This window comes from Podarcis gaigeae (genome assembly GCF_964106915.1).
Source record: "Podarcis gaigeae genome assembly, chromosome: 17".
Lineage (NCBI taxonomy): Eukaryota > Metazoa > Chordata > Lepidosauria > Squamata > Lacertidae > Podarcis > Podarcis gaigeae.
The window spans coordinates 8,723,734-8,743,917 of NC_139694.1; the positions used below are offsets into that span (position 1 = coordinate 8,723,734).

Consider the following 20,184-nt stretch of genomic DNA (forward strand, 5'->3'; position numbering starts at 1 on the left):
TTAAAAAAGAATGATCCCAATATTGTTGTTTTCAGATATAAGGCAACAAGGGACATGGTTGCAGAAACCTACCAAATTCCTTTCAAGATTTGTGAAAAGGTGGAGGAATGTGGGTCATGAGAAGCGTGGGGCATGTGGAGAAAGACCAGATTGTCCGTCAAACATTCTCTGGAAGTGTGGAAGGAGGCCTGCTCAAGCTGAAAATGTGGGGCAGGAGTGGGTGGGCAGTGAGCTCTGATCTCTGGGTATGCACTCCTACCTTCACTTTGGCAGATCTTTTGAGTAGATTTAGGGACGCGGGTGGCGCTGTGGGTAAAACCTCAGCGCCTAGGACTTGCCGATCACATGGTCGGCAGTTCGAATCCCCGCGGCGGGGTGCGCTCCCGTTGTTCGGTCCCAGCGCCTGCCAACCTAGCAGTTCTAAAGCACCTCCGGGTGCAAGTAGATAAATAGGGACCGCTCACCAGCGGTAAGGTAAACGGCGTTTCCGTGTGCTGCGCTAGCTCGCCAGATGCAGCTTTGTCACGCTGGCCACGTGACCCGGAAGTGTCTGCGGACAGCGCTGGCTCCCGGCCTGTAGAGTGAGATGAGAGCACAACCCTAGAGTCTGTCCCGTACGGGCAGGGGTACCTTTACCTTTACCTTGAGTAGATTTAGTTTTGCCGTAGGAGTGGGGGGGGGGGGGAAAGATATTCCTGATGCATTTTCCCAAAACAGACATCTCAAGAACAACGAAGGAGCTGGTAGCAAAGTTCATCGCTCTTTTCTTTACTTCTTACAAAGCGAACCTGATCACCTCTGCCATCATCTTGCCATGTGCTTGGTGAATATGGACCTTGCGAAATTGTCCTGCTGCCTGCTGTTTATCCCAGGGCAGCTTGATGACACCCAAAAGCATCCTGCCTCAATCAATATTACATAGTCATGCAAACACTTGCATTTTTCTCATCCCAAACTTGACTCCGCTGAGGTTGGACCAGCAGTTCTTGCCTGGACTTGACCCTTTCGGGCCTTTGACATGGAGATAGTGAAACCCCCACAGGAGGGAATAAATGGGGTTGTGCCTGTTGTGGGCAGCAAGAGGTAAAAGAAGGCAGAATAACCAATGCAGATCTTAACTTTGGATGCTGGGATAGTTTGTGTGTGTACACACACACACACACACACACACACACACACACACACCTTTTATCCAGGCAAGGAGGAGGCATGAACAAAGTTCAGCAACACACTCCAGCCAGGCAAAAACTGGATGCAAAGCAGGGACAATGATTGGTGTGGCCTGAGGACAGTTCTAAGGGCCAGACAGAAAGGCCTCGAGGGCCGCATTGAGCTCCCTGACCTGAGGTTCCTCCCCCCTAGGTTAATATAAACTTGGTTACTGAAGAAGGCTTCCTTGCCAAGGCTGCAAGGCTAACTGTATCTACTCAGCAGCAAATCCTACTGAATTCAATGGGGCTTACTCCCAGGTAAGTGGGGTTAGGGTTGCAGGCTAGGTTGCGCAAGGCAGATCACGCTTGCTTCTCACTCCCTGTCAGAACTCTGCTCCAAATGGCCACACGCCCCAGGAATGTGGAAACAAGCGAAAGGGCAGGATGGCATCTGCCAGCTGACAGAGCCACCAAGGAATTGCACCATTTCTTTATTGTTATTATTTTAATGAAATATCCCACCCTAAAGAATTGCACAGTTTCTGTCTGAGCAAGAATCTTAGCCAGGGGAGATCAGCCTCACCACATTATTCTGCCACTGTCATATTGGATCTCCCTCCAGTCCACACTTTCACTCACATGATTTGTGTGGTTTTTAAAATTTTTAAAGGCCACTCTGGCATATGGTCCTTTGTCTGCACAATAAAAATATAATACAAGAAATAAAAGAACAGCACAATTCTGAAATTACTTCCTCCTCCTCCTCCTCCTCCTCCTCCTCGCCCACCATAATTTTTTATAAAGTAGGGCGGCCATATGTCCAGATTTTCCTGGACATTACCAGGATTTCAAAGGTGGAATTGACATCCAGGGGGAATTTCTGATAGGTGGCACGTTGTCCTGGATCTTTCGCAAGTCAAAGCTCAACAACTTTCGGGGTGTCCTGGTTTTTACTTTTTGAAATCTGGCAACCCTATATAAGGTAAAGGGACCCCTGACCATTAGGTCCAGTCGTGGCCGACTCTGGGGTTGTGGCGCTCATCTCGCTTTATTGGCCGAGGGAAACCGGGGTACAGCTTCCGGGTCATGTGGCCAGCATGATTAAGCTGCTTCTAGCGAACCAGAGCAGCGCACGGAAACGCCGTTTACCTTCCAACTGGAGCGGTACCTATTTATCTACCGGTACTTGCACTTAAACATGCTTTTGAACTGCTACGTTGGCAGGAGCAGGGACCGAGAACTGGGAGCTCACCCCGTCGCGGGGATTCGAACCGCCGACCTTCTGATCAGCAAGTCCTAGGCTCTGTGGTTTAAGCCACAGCGCCACCCGCATCCCTATATAAAGCTTCTATTAAAAGTTTGACTGTACATTTTTGCCCATGGAAACCCTAATATGTTATAATTCAAATCTTTAATAAGATTATGTATTGCCAGAATGTATCCAGGACTCACAGATATCCTGCCACTGAACTTGGGGGCTCCATTTAATTATTGGAAAACAATAATGGATGGACCTTGCCTCCATGAATATGTCTAAAACTAGACATTCTCTTGTCTTGTTATGTCAGCTCATTCACATGTTTTAAATTACTTTTCCACTAAAACTCTTGTGCCGCACTTGAAATGTACTCATGCATCTGCTTGCCGCATTATGATTCAGGGATTCCATATTTTGAATACTACAGGTCACACAATACAGTATGCCATTGTTGCAAAACTGCATGCGTATCTTTCACTGCATCATAGAATTGCAGAGCTGGAAGGGAACAGGAGAATCATCTAGTCCAACCCTCTGCAATGCAGGAATCTTTTGCCCAACATGGGACTTGAACCCACAGCCCTGAGATTAAGAGACTCATGCTCTACTGACTGATCTATTGGGATGTCAATGACTGGTAGTGCTTGCATGCACTACACAAGAGCCGCTGGATTTTTACGCAGCACTCAGCATTCCTGAGAAACATTTCTGTGTGTTGGGTTGAAATAAACGACAGATGAATGGCAAGTGTCATATGGGAGGCATCTCCCGAGCATGTCTCGGGGAGTCCCTTTTATTGAATATTACAGCATTGCCACATACGTGCTTGTTGCTGATTGGTTAACACAAATACAATGCCAGGGTTGCATATAGGCATTAATCATCAATAGATTAAAAGTTGGGAAAGGGAACACAGAATTGGACAGGCGTGAAAACCTCCTTATTAAACTATTACTAGTGATTGATATAGCATTCATCCGTAGATGTGGTCAACCAAGCACAAAGAACAGGTCAGAATGCAATGTCTCATGAACTCAATGTGGACTGAACATTCTAGGGTGATGAAGGAATGTCTCAGCTTAAAATGGTTTAGCCAGAGTCATGTGTAGAAGCAAAACTTCCCATCCTCTGTGACTCCAGCAGAACACAGCAAATTTCTCCGAAAGGATCGGAAGCAGAACTAATCTAATTTTGGCAGCAGATAACTTTGATGGAGTATGTGATAGAAGGAATATATATATCAGACACTGCTTAAGGCAGTTGCCCAACTGTGCTTTTACCATGGCAGAATAATATGGGGTTGGGGACATTTGCGGTGTGTGTGTGTGTGTGTGTGTGTGGAATGGCAGATAGGAGCAGGGTCACCTGCTCGTTCGTCCTTGTTTAAAGCTCCCCCAATGGCGCTGTAATCTCTTTTCCCTCAACTAGGCCTAGACTGGAAACAAGCCCAGATATTTGTGAACTTATCACTTTGCACCTCTTCATTCAAAATCCATGGGCACATTGTTATAAGAATTTTAAGGCCTTATCTATATTAAATAAAGTGTAAAGGGACCCCTGACCATTAGGTTCAGTCGTGACCGACTCTGGGGTTGCAGCGCTCATCTCGCTTTATCGGCCGAGGGAGCCGGCATACAGCTTCCGGGTCATGTGGCCAGCATGACTAAGCTGCTTATGGCAAACCAGAGCAGCGCACGGAAACACCGTTTACCTTCCCACCGGAGCGGTACCTATTTATCTACTTGCACTTTGACGTGCTTCCGAACTGCTAGGTTGGCAGGAGCAGGGACCGAGCAACAGGAGCTCACCCCGTCGCGGGGATTCGAACCGCCGACCTTCTGATCGGCAAGTCTTAGGCTCTGTGGTTTAACCCACAGCGCCACCTGCGTCCCTATATAGATGTTCATAAATGTACCAAACAAACACATACAAATATGTGAAGTGCATGTCTGAAACCCACAGAAAAGTCCTGAAACCATTTTCTCTCTCCCAGAATGACCTCAAATATTTCTCTGCAAGGTTGAAGGAAATGGGACATTTCCCCATTGTCTCTTTCACAAATCTTCTCTTAAGCCACATTAATAGGGCGTGCCTGTGACCTGGACTCAGGAACTGAGTATTTATCATTACAAAGGAATCGCCAGGCTGCCCAAATAATGTAATCAGTTATCATTCTCAGGTAACAGTAACGAATTCCAAGTAACTACCCAATCAGTGAAAGCAACTCTCAATCCTTCATTTGCATACTGGTGGCCCAGAGTGAGAACTGCAGCCAGTCTGAATACATAACAACAACAACAACAAAAAATCCCTGCTTCTTTCTTTCTTTTTACTTTTCCAGGGGCTTCTTCCTGACGTGCTCACCTGTGACATGCAAGGAGTTCTCTGGAGGAATGGTGGTGATACATGCACTCTGCTGCCCAGCCAGAAGTCTGAAGGTGGAGTCCATAATTCTACCACCTTCTCCTGCCTCAGGTGTAGAAAGGCTCCTAGAGTGTGACCGCTGGGAGACACACTCTCTACAGCTGCCCCCCCCCCCACTCTACTCCACCAACAGGATTTTGTGAGGAATTCCCTTGGATACCAAAGGCTGAGAAAAAGGCTTTTGAAAGGTCATTCTGCTGAAAAGGCTGTAAAACCCTGAGCAGCAAAGGAAGCAGAAGGTTAGCAGTCTTTGGAGTTCAGGCGGTAATTTGTGCAAAGGAAATGCCTTTTTTTGCTTTGTCTGCAAAAGTGCTGAAGTGCCACAAAAAAGGTCCCGCTACAGAGATCAGGGGGCAGCAGCTTCCATCAATAAAAGGGGCTTTAACTACCACAGACCCTAAAGTGTCCCTATTTTCCAGGGACGTCCCTGATTCAGAGAAGTCATCCCTGTTTCCGATTTGATCCCAGAATGTCCCTCTTTTCCTTAGGAGTTCCCTATTTTCATTGGCCTGTTGTCTTTGTCCATGGAGTTTTCTTGGCAGGGATACTGGAGTGGCTTGCTGGTTCTGGTGCTGGAGGAGACTCTTGAGAGTCCCATGGACTGCAAGATCAAACCTCTCCGTTCTTAAGGAAATCAGCCCTGAGTGCTCACTGGAAGGACAGATCCTGAAGCTGAGGCTCCAAGACTTTGGCCACCTCATGAGAAGAGAAAAGAAAAGACCCTGATGTTGAGAAAGATGGAGGGCACAAGGAGAAGGGGACGACAGAGGACAAGATGGTTGGACAGTGTTCTCGAAGCTACCAGCATGAGTTTGACCAAACTGCGGGAGGCAGTGGAAGACAGGAGTGCCTGGCGTGCTCTGGTCCATGGGGTCACGAAGAGTCGGACACGACTAAACGACTAAACAACAACAACATTTTCATTGGATAAATGTTGGAGGGTATGGAGTTATCCAACCCCCGAGCTGTCCGAAGGCAATCCTGTACAGGGAAGGGTTTTTTTAAATGTTTAATTTTTTTATTATGTTTTTATTTATGTTGGAAGCTGCCCAGAGTGGCTGGGGCAACCCATTAAGATGTATGGGGTTTAAATATTGTGGAATGGGACATCCCTATTTTCATCAGAGAAATGTTTCAGGTTATGCTACCCTAAGCGTATGTCCCTAAATACTCTTCCTGGCTTTGCCCAAAGTCTTAAAAAAGCAGGAAGAGGGGTTTTTATTTGCCCTGAAGGAACCCTCTATAAGGGACGGAAAGCTACTCTTAAGGGCAATTCATTTCCTTCGTAGCTAATCCAAAGAGCTGCCTATTATATTGCTGCCGCCAGGGAGACAATCAAGGAAGGGATTCCGGGGGAAATGAATTGTCAAGGCTGGCAAAGATTTGTATGATGAAATGTCAATAGATCCCTTGAATTAAGGCAGAGAAATGTACGCCGTTTGTAATTGTCAACCTGATTCACAGTCAAGGGCTGGATCTCGGCTGACTGGCAGCTCAGCCCAAATGCATTTACTTGGGCACCAGCCTACTCCCCCCCCCCACCCCCAATTTCAGTAGAATTTATTTCTGAGCCCTGGAAGTGCAGCTCCAATTTTACAGCTTCAGCTCCAGTCAAATTAGAGGCTGGTTGTAAATTCCAGAGCCACTCTAGAATTGATAGACGTGGTTCTTTTGCCCTCAGCATACATTTTGAAATGTGATCTGAATTAATATCTGCACGCCAAGAGAAGTGCTGTAGCATTGCCAAGTATGCTGGGGGGGGGGGAGCCCCCATCCATTCAAATCTCGCTTTAACCTTGAACTCACTCGATGGCCTAAGACCAGCTTCCATCCTATCTCAGCCTCAGTGCCTGTCCACCATTTGAAATGTGATGGTGCTTCTATTGCAGCTGTTGAAAGATGGCTGAGTTTGCAAATGTGAAGGGGCTGTCAACTCCTAAACTGTGTTAGATCCTCTACACACATTACAGTTGGGTTGGCAACCTCAGTCCCCTCTCTCCACCTGGGGCCTGCTCCCTGGCCTCTGCACACAGGAAGTATGGTAGTAGTAGTTGTTGTTGTCATGACTATGCCCTCTGGATTTCATCTGCCTGAATTATTTGAGACTCGCATTATCACAACCACCAGCAAAGCCCTCTAAGACATTGAGCAGCCTAGTGAAATTCTCCTGTGACTACGGAAGCAACTGTTAAATAAAACTCAAGTCCCCAAGCAAAGCGGGGATGTTAATAGCATCTCTGCAGGGTACACCGATAGTAATTGAGGGAGATGCTAATGAAGTCTGTCTGGGAAAGCAAAGGGGGAAATTATGCAAGGAAGAGAATTAAAAAGAGGGCGGGGGGGGTTGTTGTGGGGGGATAAATTGCAGCCCTTCTGTTTTACAATTTCTTCACAAGTCACGTTAAATTTAAATCATGCTCACAAGTCGCTCTTAAATTGGTTTTTGCCTTTTCCATGCAGATTATTTGTGCAGAAACTCTACATCACTTTGTCAATAAGACTTGGAATGGTTGGTCGTGTTTTGGAGCGTTAAAACCTCTTTAAAACATATTTCTCCATCTGTAATGGAATTATGTCAGGGAGGAAAGATATGGAGGGAGGGCTTGCACTGCAAGGACCTCTGTGTGTGTGTGTGTGTGTGTGTGTGTGTGTGTACTCCTTACCAGAGACACATCACATAAGCATGCTCACACACTGGGGACCCCTCAATGAGGGGCAGGTCGCCAGGGGTCATAAGAAACTGCCTCATGCCAGCTTAGACTATATATCCATCCAGCTCAGAATATTGTCTCCTCTGACTGACTACGACACTGTTGCGATCAGATCCACGCCACATACCGTATTTACTAGAATGTAATATGCACATTTTATGGGCAAATTACGTCACGAAAATTAGGATGCACATTATATTTTATGGTGCATTAGATGCGACTGCAAGCTTGAAAAACATAGGAAATACATTTTTGGTTTCAAGGCTTTGAAAATTGAGGTGCACATAAGATTCGATGGCACATTAGATTCGTGTAAATACGGTGTTTAAAGCACATCCAACGCACACATGATTTCCCTCAAAGAATCCTGGGAGCTGTAGTTTTTATTTCTGTGAGGGGAAGACTACAGCTCTCAGAACTCTTTGGGGAAGGTATGTGTACAGGAAGTACTTCAAATGTATGGTGTGGATCTGCGTCTCAGGCACAGCATATTGTCGTCGTCCCCATCATCTACTCCAGGGGTAGCCTAGGTGTTGTTGGACTCTGACTCCCATCAGCCCTAGCAAGCACAGCCAATGATCAGGGACGGTGGTCCTTGTAGTCAAACAACATCTGGAGGAAACCGGACCGATCTCCTAAGGAAGTGTATTCTGAAGTTCCAGCGTCTTGACTGGAAAAGCCCTGCTCTCTAAGGAGATATTAACCACTGAAAATGATGGAAGCCAGAGCAGCACATTGGGTTCTAAAATGTCTCGCTTCTGCTTCATTGTCTAATATATCAAAAGCAATGAAGGCCAGAATGAAAAGTGCTTCCGCCGTCATTTGTACGAGGGCGGGGGTAGTGACTTGAACCTTTCCTCAACAGAAATCTGGAAGTGCAAATAATTTGATTGTCAATGAGCTCAGGCAACAATTGCGGGCCATCTGCAGTCGATGCCCAAGACTGTGGCTCCTAATTATATATAGCAGCTTATATGATCTAAACTGATAATTGGGTTACTCACGGAAATGCCTCTTTGCATCTCTAAAGTTGATGGATGTACGGCCATCATGAGCTTCAGTCCTTCATTTTTATGGCTTCTCACAGCATGAGGAATAAAGCTGTTCAGATCCAATGACAAGCCTACATTACAACAGAAGAACAGAGTCTACAGGCTTGGCCCCGTGGCCGGTCCTCTGTCTAAGATCATAGAATCATAGAATGGTAGAGTTGGAACGGATCCCATGGCTTATCTTGTCCAATCCCCTGCAATGTAGGGATCTCAGCGAAAGCATCCATGACTAGGTAGTCTGGTTCTTCAGTTTGCTCCCAAGCAGTGATATCCATCACACAATGCTCTTATAGGGGGGCCTTCAAAGACCAGGCACACAGGTGCAGGTGATGTTTTGATCACAAGGCAGAGACTCCCATTTGGTACCCAGGGGCCCAGTTCAAAATCTTAGTGTGGATTGTTTACTTCCTGGTCCAGAATAACCGGAGGAATGCATTACACCTCAGGCTAAATGTAGGAAGGTACCTTGGAAGGTGCAGACAGTGGGGATAAAGACACAGGCTAAAGCACCAGGTGACCTCCCTCAGCAACTGACTGATCAGAGGAAAGAACGTCCATGAGAATGGTCCTCCAGCATCACCTGACTTCCCAGACCAAGTCTCGGAATCCCTGAGATAAGAGTCCCTTTGTACCCGAAGCCCTACTTTTTCCAGCAGTGGTAAACCTGTATCTGGACTATAACGTTGTTGTGGACTAGGTGTCCACAGGGCACCAGAGAAGAGGGAGTTCTCAGTAGTTGTGCCCACCCTGTGGAACATCTTCCCGTCAGATGTAACAGAAATAACAATGATCTGACTTTTAGAAGACATCTGAAGGCAACCCTTTATAGGGAAGTTTTTAAATGTTTGGTGTCTAACTGTGTTTTAATTTGTTGGGAGTCACCTGGAGTGGTTGGGGGAACCCAGTTAGATGGGCAGCATATCAATCAATCAATCAATCAATCAATCAATCAATCATCCGGCTGAGCTGAAGTGGACGTAGCCACTTCAGAATGCATGTTGTAGCTTATGTGACTGGATGTTTTGCCATATAGAAAACTCAATATCAGCTGAATGATTCATACCACCCATCTCCCTGACACAATTGTCTTCTATGCATAAGAATATTTTTTTTCCTCGTGAGGGAGGGTACACCCAACCACAGTTGAAAAAGTACAGTCCAAACACTGGTTTTCTACCTTATTAACTACTAGGCCTGTGATATGCCGGGGAGACTCTGTGCTCCCTAATGTTATCTTAAGAAAGACAGATGACTGCAAGGGCCAATACTTTTTCTGCTGTGGAATTCCTTCAGGTGAAAGCCCACTTGGATAGTTAACTTGGGGACTTTCCTGTTAATTTGGGGACTTCTGCACCACTGGATGATTTTTTGGGAGTAAAGGAAGGTTATAAACGTAATAATAAATGAATAATTGTGTGATAGGCTGCTGTGTATGTTCATTAAGGATTGTCTGGGTTTTTGCATTTATATCTATTCAATTTGGGGGAAGACATTAGATCTAGGAGACAGGACAGAGATGTTAAGGCAGCACAAAAATAAATGGTCGTGTGTTGGCACCAGTGAGACCGATTTTCAGGGATTTGCCTATCACAATGTTTTATTACTGTCTGTTTGTAGCTAGGTTTTCAAAAAGGAAAAGAAAGGGTTAGAGAGACAAGATGGTGTGTGGTCCCCTTTAACTGTCTGTCCTCCTGACCTTAACATTCATGCGCTTTTAGGATTTCTCTGGGCACCCGCAGAGAGAAGAAAAACAACCTAGAAAAATAAACAAACCTGAGCACCCAAAACAGCCTGCAAGCCAACAACTGGTAAGGCCATAAAAAACAATCGCTTTCAAATTAGCCAGATGGCAACTCTGACTTCCTGAGCAATATAAAAGGAAAACAGGGGCGGAGGGATGCCAAGAATGGAAATATTTGTAACGGTTCAAGAAAAGGCCACAAGAATGATTCAGAATAATTGTTACAATGTGAAAAATAAGATCTTCACTACACACACACACACACACACACACACACACAATGGTACCTCAGGTTAATTCGTTCCGGAGGTCCGTTCTTAACCTGAAACTGTTCTTAACCTGAAGCACCACTTTAGCTAATGGGGTCTCCTGCTGCTGCTGCGCCGCTGGAGCACGATTTCTGTTCTTATCCTGAAGCAAAGTTCTTAATCTGAAGCACTATTTCTGGGTTAGCGGAGTCTGTAACCTGAAGCGTATGTAACCTGAAGCGCATGTAACCTGAGGTACCACTGTATATATATATATATATATATATATATATATATATATATATATAGTACACCCACAATTGCACGATGTGATTACGACAAATCAGGGTTATCACACAGGTAACAGTCACCTGGGAGCCAGAGCTGCTTGGGAGAGATGAAAGTTGAAGGTGGCTTGGAAGGCGTACCTGTGTTTGTGGTGTGAATACTAATCCCACGCTCGCATTTCAGAAACAGAATGGGTAAGACCTTTTGAGAAATCCGAAAACAGTGAGGATGAGGCAACTTAACTGTGTGTGCACCATGACAACACATGCCTCTGTAGCTTGTTAATGATGCTCAGAACTGTAGCTCTCTCTCTTTCTCTCTCTCTCTCTCTCTCTCTCTCTCTTAACTATGATCAGTCTCCAGCCTCTGTGGCAGATCTGGGGTTCCCTGTGCAGGTTGTGAATCAGCTCCAGCGCTTCTCTATAAAATATACCACACTTTTAAAAGCAAGTCTCAGGCCATCAAAGGTCACTGGGGAACCACAATTCCAATCTTAACATGCCTAACAGTGTATTACAACTCCTCACCTGCAGCAGAATACTGCAGTGGTACCTCGGGTAAGGAACTTAATTCGTTCTGGAGGTCCGTTCTTAATCTGAAACTGTTCTTAACCTTGAGGTACCACTTTATCCAATGGGGCCTCACGCTGCCACCATGCTGCCACTGTGCGATTTCTGTTCTCATCCTGAAGCAAAGTTCTTAACCCAAGGTAATATTTCTGCCTTAGCGGAGTCTGTATCCTGAAGCGTCCATAACCTGAGGTACCACTGTAGTTCACATGCAACTTCTGGGGCCAAGCAGTGTTGGTTTATTTTATCAACCTGGTCTCATAATTATGTTCCCAGCTTGTTTCTTGGGTAGTATTTCTCCCACACACCTGTTACCCAGCTCTGTGTTTCAATTCACTCTGTATTCCATGGTTTACCTGTGCAGTACCATTGTTTTGTAATTTGTTACCAGTTTGTGGTTTGTGGTTTGTTTTCTTTCCCATCACAAAAAAATCAATAAAAAATATTTATTTATTTTTTTAAAAAAGCAATGAAATAAAGATGCTAGTCAAAACAGTGATTATTGTTTGTCACCATCACAAACTAGACAGTTCATAGTCCTCTATGAACCATTTTGGGTTTCCTCAGTTTCTCATTTCAAATATGTGGTTGCATATAAAGGTAAAGGGTAAAGGGACCCCTGACCATTAGGTCCAGTCGCGGACGACTCTGGGGTTGCGGCGCTCATCTCGCTTTACTGGCTGAGGGAGCCTGTGTACAGCTTCCAGGTCATGTGGCCAGCATGACTAAACCGCTTGTGGCGAACCAGAGCAGCGCACGGAAATGCCATTTACCTTCCCGCCAGAGTGGTACCTATTTATCTACTTGTACTTTGACGTGCTTTCGAACTGCTAGGTGGGCAGGAGCAGGGACCGAGCAACGGGAGCTCACCCCGTCGCGGGGATTTGAACAGCCGACCTTCTGATCGGCTAGTCCTAGGCTCTGTGGTTTAAGCCACAGCGCCACCCACGTCCCCAAGGATAGCACATAGCAAAATGACTGATTGCAAAGTTAGGCTCAGAAGTTTAAATCCACTGTCACATTCATGCAGTTGATTGGATAATTTGTATCCAAGTAGTTAATTGGATAATTTGTATAGTAATTTATACAGCAGCTTATATTATCTAAACTGATAATTACCGGTAGGTTACTCATGGAAATGCCTCTTCAACCTTTGCAGATCCAGGACCCATTTTTAACTCAAACATGCATTTGGGGAGCCATTTCTTAATATTTACCCTTTGTTTTCATGGTGGTAGTGCTCGTGTTTCAACCCACCTTGGATCATGTTGCAACCCAATTGTGGGTGCTTGAAAACCAACACTCTTAGGGGTCATAGGATACAGTTGCTTGACTTACAAAATTCTAGGCATCCAAAACCAGATTCCAGAACATAGGAGCTTTGTGAGCAGCTATTAACCAGGGAGAAGAAAAAGAGCATATTGTTTTATTTGGTATAAGTTGTTTATTTTAAAGTTAATGTGACTTTTTATATAGGATCTGATTGTTACTATTAATATTTGATGTTTTATTATTATTTGTATGTTGGAAGCCACTCAGAGTGGCTGGGGCAACTCAACACAATGGGCGGGGTATAAATAAAATAATAATAATTAATAATAATTGTTCTTTTTTATGAGCTTTATTAGGTTTATATTCAACACAATCAATGTAAGCACAATAGAAAATTCATAAATCCAGATTCTGTCCCCCTTCCTTGACTTCCCCCAACCTCCTCTTCTGGTTCTTTAAATATTTGCTACTTCTGGTTGTTTTATTTACCTTAATTTTAAAATCTTTCAACAAAATATTATTATATTCTTATCATTTTGTACCATGTATTTCCAAATTACATCTTACATTTTATTATTTCCCCAATTATCGCTCCTTAACTTATACACTTTCCCCCTTAATTGTAAGTGTTTACTCAAACCCTGCTAGTGAGTCCACTTCTTTACAATAACGGTTCCCAGTCTTTTTAAAAGTCTTAAATGTCCTTGCCTCTGAGTTTTCCCATAAGCTTTGCCATTTTGGCATAGTCCATTAATTTTGCTTGCCGTTCTTCTTTGGTTGGTATCTTGTTGTCCTTCCATTTTTGGGCTAGTAAACTCCTAGCTGCTGTTGTAGCATACATGAATAACTTCTTCCACTCTTTTGGCAAGTTCTGTCCTGTAATGCCAAACAAAAAAGTTTCTAGGTTTTTTAAACAAACGTCATTTTAAACACCTTTTTCATTTCATTATAAATCATTTCCTAGTACGTAGTTTTTGATTACTTTACAATTCCACCACATACGGTAAAAAGTGCCTTCTTTCTCTTTGCACTTCCAGCACTTATTAGAACTTCTTCTATACATTTTAGCAATTTTCACAGGAGTTATATACCATCGATACATCATTTTCATATAATTCTCTTTCAGAATTATACAATTAGTAAATTTCAAATTTACTTTCCATAGTTTTTCCCAGTCTTCCATTTGTATAAAGGTAAAGGGACCCGACCATTAGGTCCAGTCGCGGACGACTCTGGGGTTGCGGCGCTCGTCTCGCTTTACTGGCCGAGGGAGCCGGCGTTTATCTGCAGACAGTTTTTCTGGGTGATGTGGCCAGCATGACTAAGCTGCCTCTGGCGAACCAGAGCAGCGCACGGAAACGCCGTTTACCTTCCCGCCGGAGCGGTACCTATTTATCTACTTGCACTTTGATGTGCTTTCGAACTGCTAGCTTGTGCCCAAATAATTGTTCTTGACTAAGGTTCCATTCTCTTTGCTAATGAAGGTTTGCTTAAAATAGTGCTAAACAATCAGTCAGGCCTGGAAGGATAAAATTATACACCTACATTCCTGGAGTAATCTGACTAGTTCCCTCCAAAGTATTTATGGGTACTTAAGTTTGATTGAATAGCTATCAGCTAGGCAGGCAGGAGAGGGGAAAAGGTTAGAGCTAGGCCTCGTTGCCAGGGTGACAGACAGGCAGATACACATAACCAAGAGGACCGCTGCCTTGCTGGTTCCCAGGGTGGAGTTTGGGGCACTATAAAATACCAAAGCCTTAATCACCAGGTCTGGCCCCTCATAAGACCTGTGGGTCTATTTCTCTCTCTCTCTCTCTCTCTCTCTCTCTCTCTCACACACACACACACACACACAGCTCCAGGAAGTCTTCCCCAAACAACCAGATCTTCCTCAGTTTTCTATCCATTTCCTGCATGTCTCTCTGTGTGAATTTGATTGTGCCAGGATGTCCTCAAATTAGATGTGTTAGTAATACGGTGAGAGCAATTTTCTGCTTCAGATTCCGTTTCCTGCGCTCCTGTCATAGTCATCCCTGATTGCCTCATCTCTTCGTCTCTTGAAAGGTCAATTGTCCTCTGCCTGGAGCCAATGATGGATCACAGGGATGCTCCGGGAAGATCACACTAGGACTCAGGATTTTAAAACCTGATTTATTATTAGATGGTGTTGTTAATTAGTTTTATGGCAAGGGCTAGAAGTGAACATTTGCTGTAACGCTTGCAGTTAACCTCCCTTTACCCTGCTTTTTAAAAAGCCAATCATTCTCCATCGTGACTAAATGGCACCATTCTTGGGGACTTCCTGGGCTTGTCAGTAATTATTTGAAAAATGCAAGGGCACAATCCAGACCAACGTAAGCAGTGTGTGTCCATGGAAGATTTAAACACCTTCTTGACTTTCTCTCACTAAAGCGAATGAGATGCAAAAGTGCTTACTTACCTTTGGACGGCTCATGCCTCAAGTTTATTAACAAATCTTTGCATCCTATATTTACTCAAGTGTTTTTATGTCCCCTTAAAAGCAGATGTAGACCAAGTCTGATGCATCATAAAGGCTACAATCCTACACACACTTAGCTGGGAATAAGTCCCTTTGAACCCAGGTGGGTTTACTCCTGAGTAATGCATAGGATTGCACTGGAAATCTCTCTGTTGACACTTTTTATTTCAAAAATATATTTTTAATTTACAGGCTTGCCATGTGACCTCCAAAAACAGACTCACTGTTATGAGAAAGCACATCACATCTGGCCTTGAAACAGAGGCTGCCTTGGACAATAGTTTGGTTGCATCTGCCAATCTGAAAGCAAGCAAACACAGACACTGAGCTTTCTAAGTTGCCAGAACACCTGTAATCAAAGATGCAACTGCATCTGCCTCACACCTTACCCAGGTCTCCTCCCAATTCTCCTTGCTTCATGATCCACCATTTACTGACAGAAGATTGGGAAGCTATTGATCATGAATTGTTAAAAAACAAAACCACCCTACGTAGCAAGCTCCACAGCATGTTTCCCCCATAAGGCCACCTTGTCTGTTACCTTTGCAGGGAGAATTGCTCCTCCAGTAGTGTCTGGAATGCAGGCAGACCAGATCCATAGAGAGACTTCTCACACCAGTGACTGGGAACGCTAGGAGGGGAAGCAGCCACCTGATCCAGCCGACCTAGACACACAACCAGCGGTGCATCAAGTGAGCATCTTCCCAGCAACAGCACATTGCCAGGAAGGTGGCGCTTGAAATGGTCCTTTGGCGCAACGGTGGAGTTAAGAATCAAGCTCAGCCACTGAAGTCACCACCCTCCCATGCTAACACTTTGGCTTAAGAAAAAGGGAGCCAATTGGTTATTTGGGCAGTGTGGGATAGAGAGAGAGAGAGAGAGAGAGAGAGAGAGAGAGAGAGAGAGAGAGACAGAGAGACAGAGAGGGATAGAGAGAAATAGAGAGAGTTAGCAGCTGCATTGGAAGTAAGCATGGACACCGCAGGGATTTGAACCCCGTCCTGGGAACCAGGAGTGCCGACCACCAGCGTCTTTTGCTTTTTTTTTTGAGCAATGCAAAAAGGGGAAAAGCAAAACCTGAGAGAACATTCTGTGAATGTTCTCTCAGGAAAAAGAAAACCTTAAGAGGTTAAGAAGAGCTCTTTGGGGAGACCTGTGGAGAGACCAGCAGAAAAGAAAAGGAGGAAAAGGAGAGACCAATACCAAAGACATTGTTTTGAAAACAGACGACTGAGTGGTGGAATGTGAACTTACCTAAAGCAACACAGTCCAAGTGTAGGCGACTCTCACTTCAGGTACACGGAACTCTGCAAAGCCTGAAGGAAAGAAGAGCTGGAAGAAAAGAAGTCTTCTCCTACCTGCAGGTGAGCCTCAATGTGGTGACACGGAATAGGGCCTCTTCTGACGACTCAGTCACCCCAACCTGAAAGAGTCAGCCCAATGAGTTGCAGATGGAACACAATAGAGATTTCCCCCTAGACATGCAAGGGATACTCTGAGAAACCTGACGGAAAGACGAGCTGGAACAAAAGGAGAGAAGGGCTGGAACAAAAGGAGGAGTGTTCTCCTACCTGAAGGTGAACCTCATTGTGATGACATGGAATAGGGCCTTTTCTGACAACTCAGTCACTGCAACCTGAAAGAGTCTTAGAACAATGAGTTGCAGACGGAACACAACAGAGATTTTCTCCCTGGCCAACCAAGGGATACTCACCTAAATGTCCTTCAGTCATGGAATACCATTTTGACTGCCATTTTATTTGAAGCTGGATGAACCATTAATCTAGAGGGGCAGAAGAGAGACATCTAGAATCACTAGTTTGTCCCCAGTCACCTTCCACCAATCTTACAGAAAATGAGATTAAACAAACAAACAAACAAACAAACAAACAAACAAACAAAACAGCTGAGGGTGTACCACCTTATGCTGAAGTACTGTACTTGCGGACCACTGTTTGTTAACAGCAAGAATGGTAGGGGAAATTAACCTAAAATTAGAAAAGGTAGTGTCCCTCCTGGCTGAGTTGGCGCTGTTGGCGACCCAGAACAGTCCTATTGCCACCCAAGAGTCTGGCCACAGCGCTCTTAACAAGATCTTCAAACTCAGGGGTGTAGCTGTTCTTGTGCCAGAACCCGTGAAACCTCTTACAGAAAGATTAACAAACATGAAAACAGCAAACTAATCCTGCAAAGCTCTCAAGTAGTTCTCGATGTTTACCCTTTTAATGGCCTGCTCCCTTTCTGGAATTCAATCGCAAGTGCAAAGCGAAATTCCAAACTGCTGCTAAACATCCAGCGTGACAATCTTACCACGGTAAACCTGCTTTCATTGGACTCTCAGCATTCTAGACTTTTATTATCATTCTCTGATTCAGTTACTCCAAAACTACTTCTGAAATACAAGACCTGCCTACAGGATTATATAATTATCTTGAGGCATGTTTTTGAAGACACAGAATGAAACCCTTTGCTGCCGAATTGTCTGTGCAGTCGGAGTGACTCCAATCAATCCAAGCCCTCATCATCAGCTGGCATTGAGAACTACTTGAGATACAGTAAGTCTTTACCTTATGATTGTAAATGGGGTGTTTCCTTTGGGCAGCGAAGGAGAGTTTACATTCATAAATATTAATGGAGCCAGCACAGTAGACTATTGTCTCACAAACAGGAAGACCTTTAAATCAATCAAAAACTTTAGTATTGATAACAGAACTGAGAGTGATCACCTCCCTCTTATTCTCTCCATCTTAGGCCAAAACTCAGATCGGAGGTCACACATAGAACAAGAGATAAACGGTCAAGCTAAAAGGTCAGCAAAGCGTAGGAAAAAATGGACCCCTGAGCTGGCTATCTTAGCCGAGACCAGACTGAATTCGCAAACTGCAATTAGTTTAAGATCAACTATAATTAATGCTCTTTCAATAGATTCTTCCCTGGCGGCTTACGGAAATCTCATTGAGTACTTGCAGGATGTGGTCTCAGTGAACACAAATCTAGCCAGTAAGCCCAACATTGTTAAAGGGGGAGCAACTGGTTTGACCAAGAGTGCCACATGAAGAAGAAAGCCTTAAGGGACTCTCATTTGGCTTATAGAAACACTGGTTTAAATTATCTACCTCCAACTTATTTAAATATCAGAAAAGATTACAAAACCCTTTTGGCCACAAAAAAGGCAGTTTGAACAAAATTCCTGGTCCCTGTTACTGAACGCTTCACCAAATAATGAAGTCAAACACTTCTGGCAATTGGTATCCGGTATGCTAAGTAACAGTTCCCCAGTCCCTAGCTATGGGAAACCATTTCAGAAAAATATTTACAATTTGAACTCCTCCCCTGCTTTTATGATGAAGATTCAGATGCAGAAATGTCATTGCTCCCATGATGGAACCTGGTTACAGCAGAAGAGGCCTACACTTTAATTAGGAACCTGAAGACCCTGGGAAACGACTTTATTCCAGATGAGTTGATTACATCAAACCAGCACTGGTGGGCCCCTCTTCTTCCTGCACTTTTTACAGCAGTTAACAATTCAGGCAAAGTACGGATCAGTTGGAAACATGCAATAGTTGTCCCAATTTTTAAGAAAGGTCAGTCAAACATGCCTTCTAATTATAGGTTTGCTCTCTATAATAGGAAAGCTGTATGCCCGCTTTCTCTGTATCAAACTGACAACTTTTCTGAATGACAATAACATAATATCTGAAGCTCAGGCCACCTTTTACAAGAATCACTCAACATCAGACCATTGCCTAGTGCTGTCCCTCCTAGCTGAGAGGTATACGAAAACCTTTACAGGGAAAACTATTTGTGGCCTTTATGGACCTGAAATTGGCCTTTGACTCTATTTCCAGATCCAAATTATGGTCCAAATTACACCTGATATTGCAGGATAAATGCCTTTTCTACCTTATCTTTTTTTTCCTCCCAGCAGCTTCATCCTCAAAATGCCTTCTTTGCTTTTCCACACTGGAATCAACAGTATTATAGTATTTTTTAAATAAAAAAATTAAATATGAAATATTTGGGAGCAGCCCAGAGTGGCTGGGGAAACCCAGCCAGATGGACGGGGTATAAATAACCTGTTGTTATTATAACCTCAGGAAGGTAGTCCACACAAGGACTTTCCAGACTTTCTAGCAAGAGACAAGAAGTCAGTATGCTCCCAAAATCCCTCTCTTCTCATCTCTTCTATTTCTGGCTTCAGTAAAAAACTTATTATCAAAGTATTACATATACTAAGAACATTGCAGAGGGCTTTCAGTTATTGTGTTACCAGCTACACTTCATCAGCCTGGATCCACCAACATTTCTTGCTTCTAAGTCTTTCCTGTGCTAAAGTCTTCCCAATCTTGGCTTTTCTAGCTTCAGCAATGAAAACCTCAGACTTTTCCTAACATCAGATGGCTTCTCCAGTTGCCTTTTAAAAGAAAAACTTTCCATTTCCGCTACCTATTTTCACTGTGCTTTAAGCAAACTTCATATCCATCTATGTGCTTTCATGTGCTCCTTTTTACATCCAAAGACTAGTTAGTTTGAAAAGTAAGCAAAACTTGATTTATCCCCTTCATATTCCTTCATTTTCTCTTGGCTTCTCTAGTTGTCATGTGGTGTTTTTTGTTTTGGTGATTATCCTTAACTTCTTCATCTTGGTATTTTTCTGAGTTTTCAGTTTAGATTTTGCTTGGCTGAGCTTTCATTTGGGGACTTTCTCAAAGTCCATCTTTTGTCCACAATTGACTGTCCCTCTTTGATTAGGATTAATTCTTCTTTGTTTACTTAAAAAAATTAACCTAAAGTTTCAGTTATGTTTACAAACCTGTTTCCTCTTCCCCAGCCGGGTCTCTCTCCTAATCCCTCTGCCCCTTAACTCCTTCAGCTTTGACCAGTGAGAGGGCCAACACCAGTAGCAGAGCCAGGGACAGGCTCACTCACTGGAATGTGGCTCGCTCCTTCCACCACCTGTCATAATG

The 20,184-nt window shown here is 44.0% G+C and overlaps 1 long non-coding RNA gene across 1 annotated transcript; it reads right to left on the bottom strand.

The window, feature by feature from the left end:
* Positions 1-13,388: 13,388 nt before the first annotated feature.
* On the bottom strand, positions 13,389-20,082 carry LOC310835349. Its single transcript, XR_014559584.1, has 3 exons — positions 20,031-20,082; positions 15,439-16,997; positions 13,389-13,590 (listed from the first exon to the last, which is right to left on the bottom strand). It is a non-coding gene; the product is annotated as an uncharacterized lncRNA (long non-coding RNA).
* Positions 20,083-20,184: the final 102 nt, after the last annotated feature.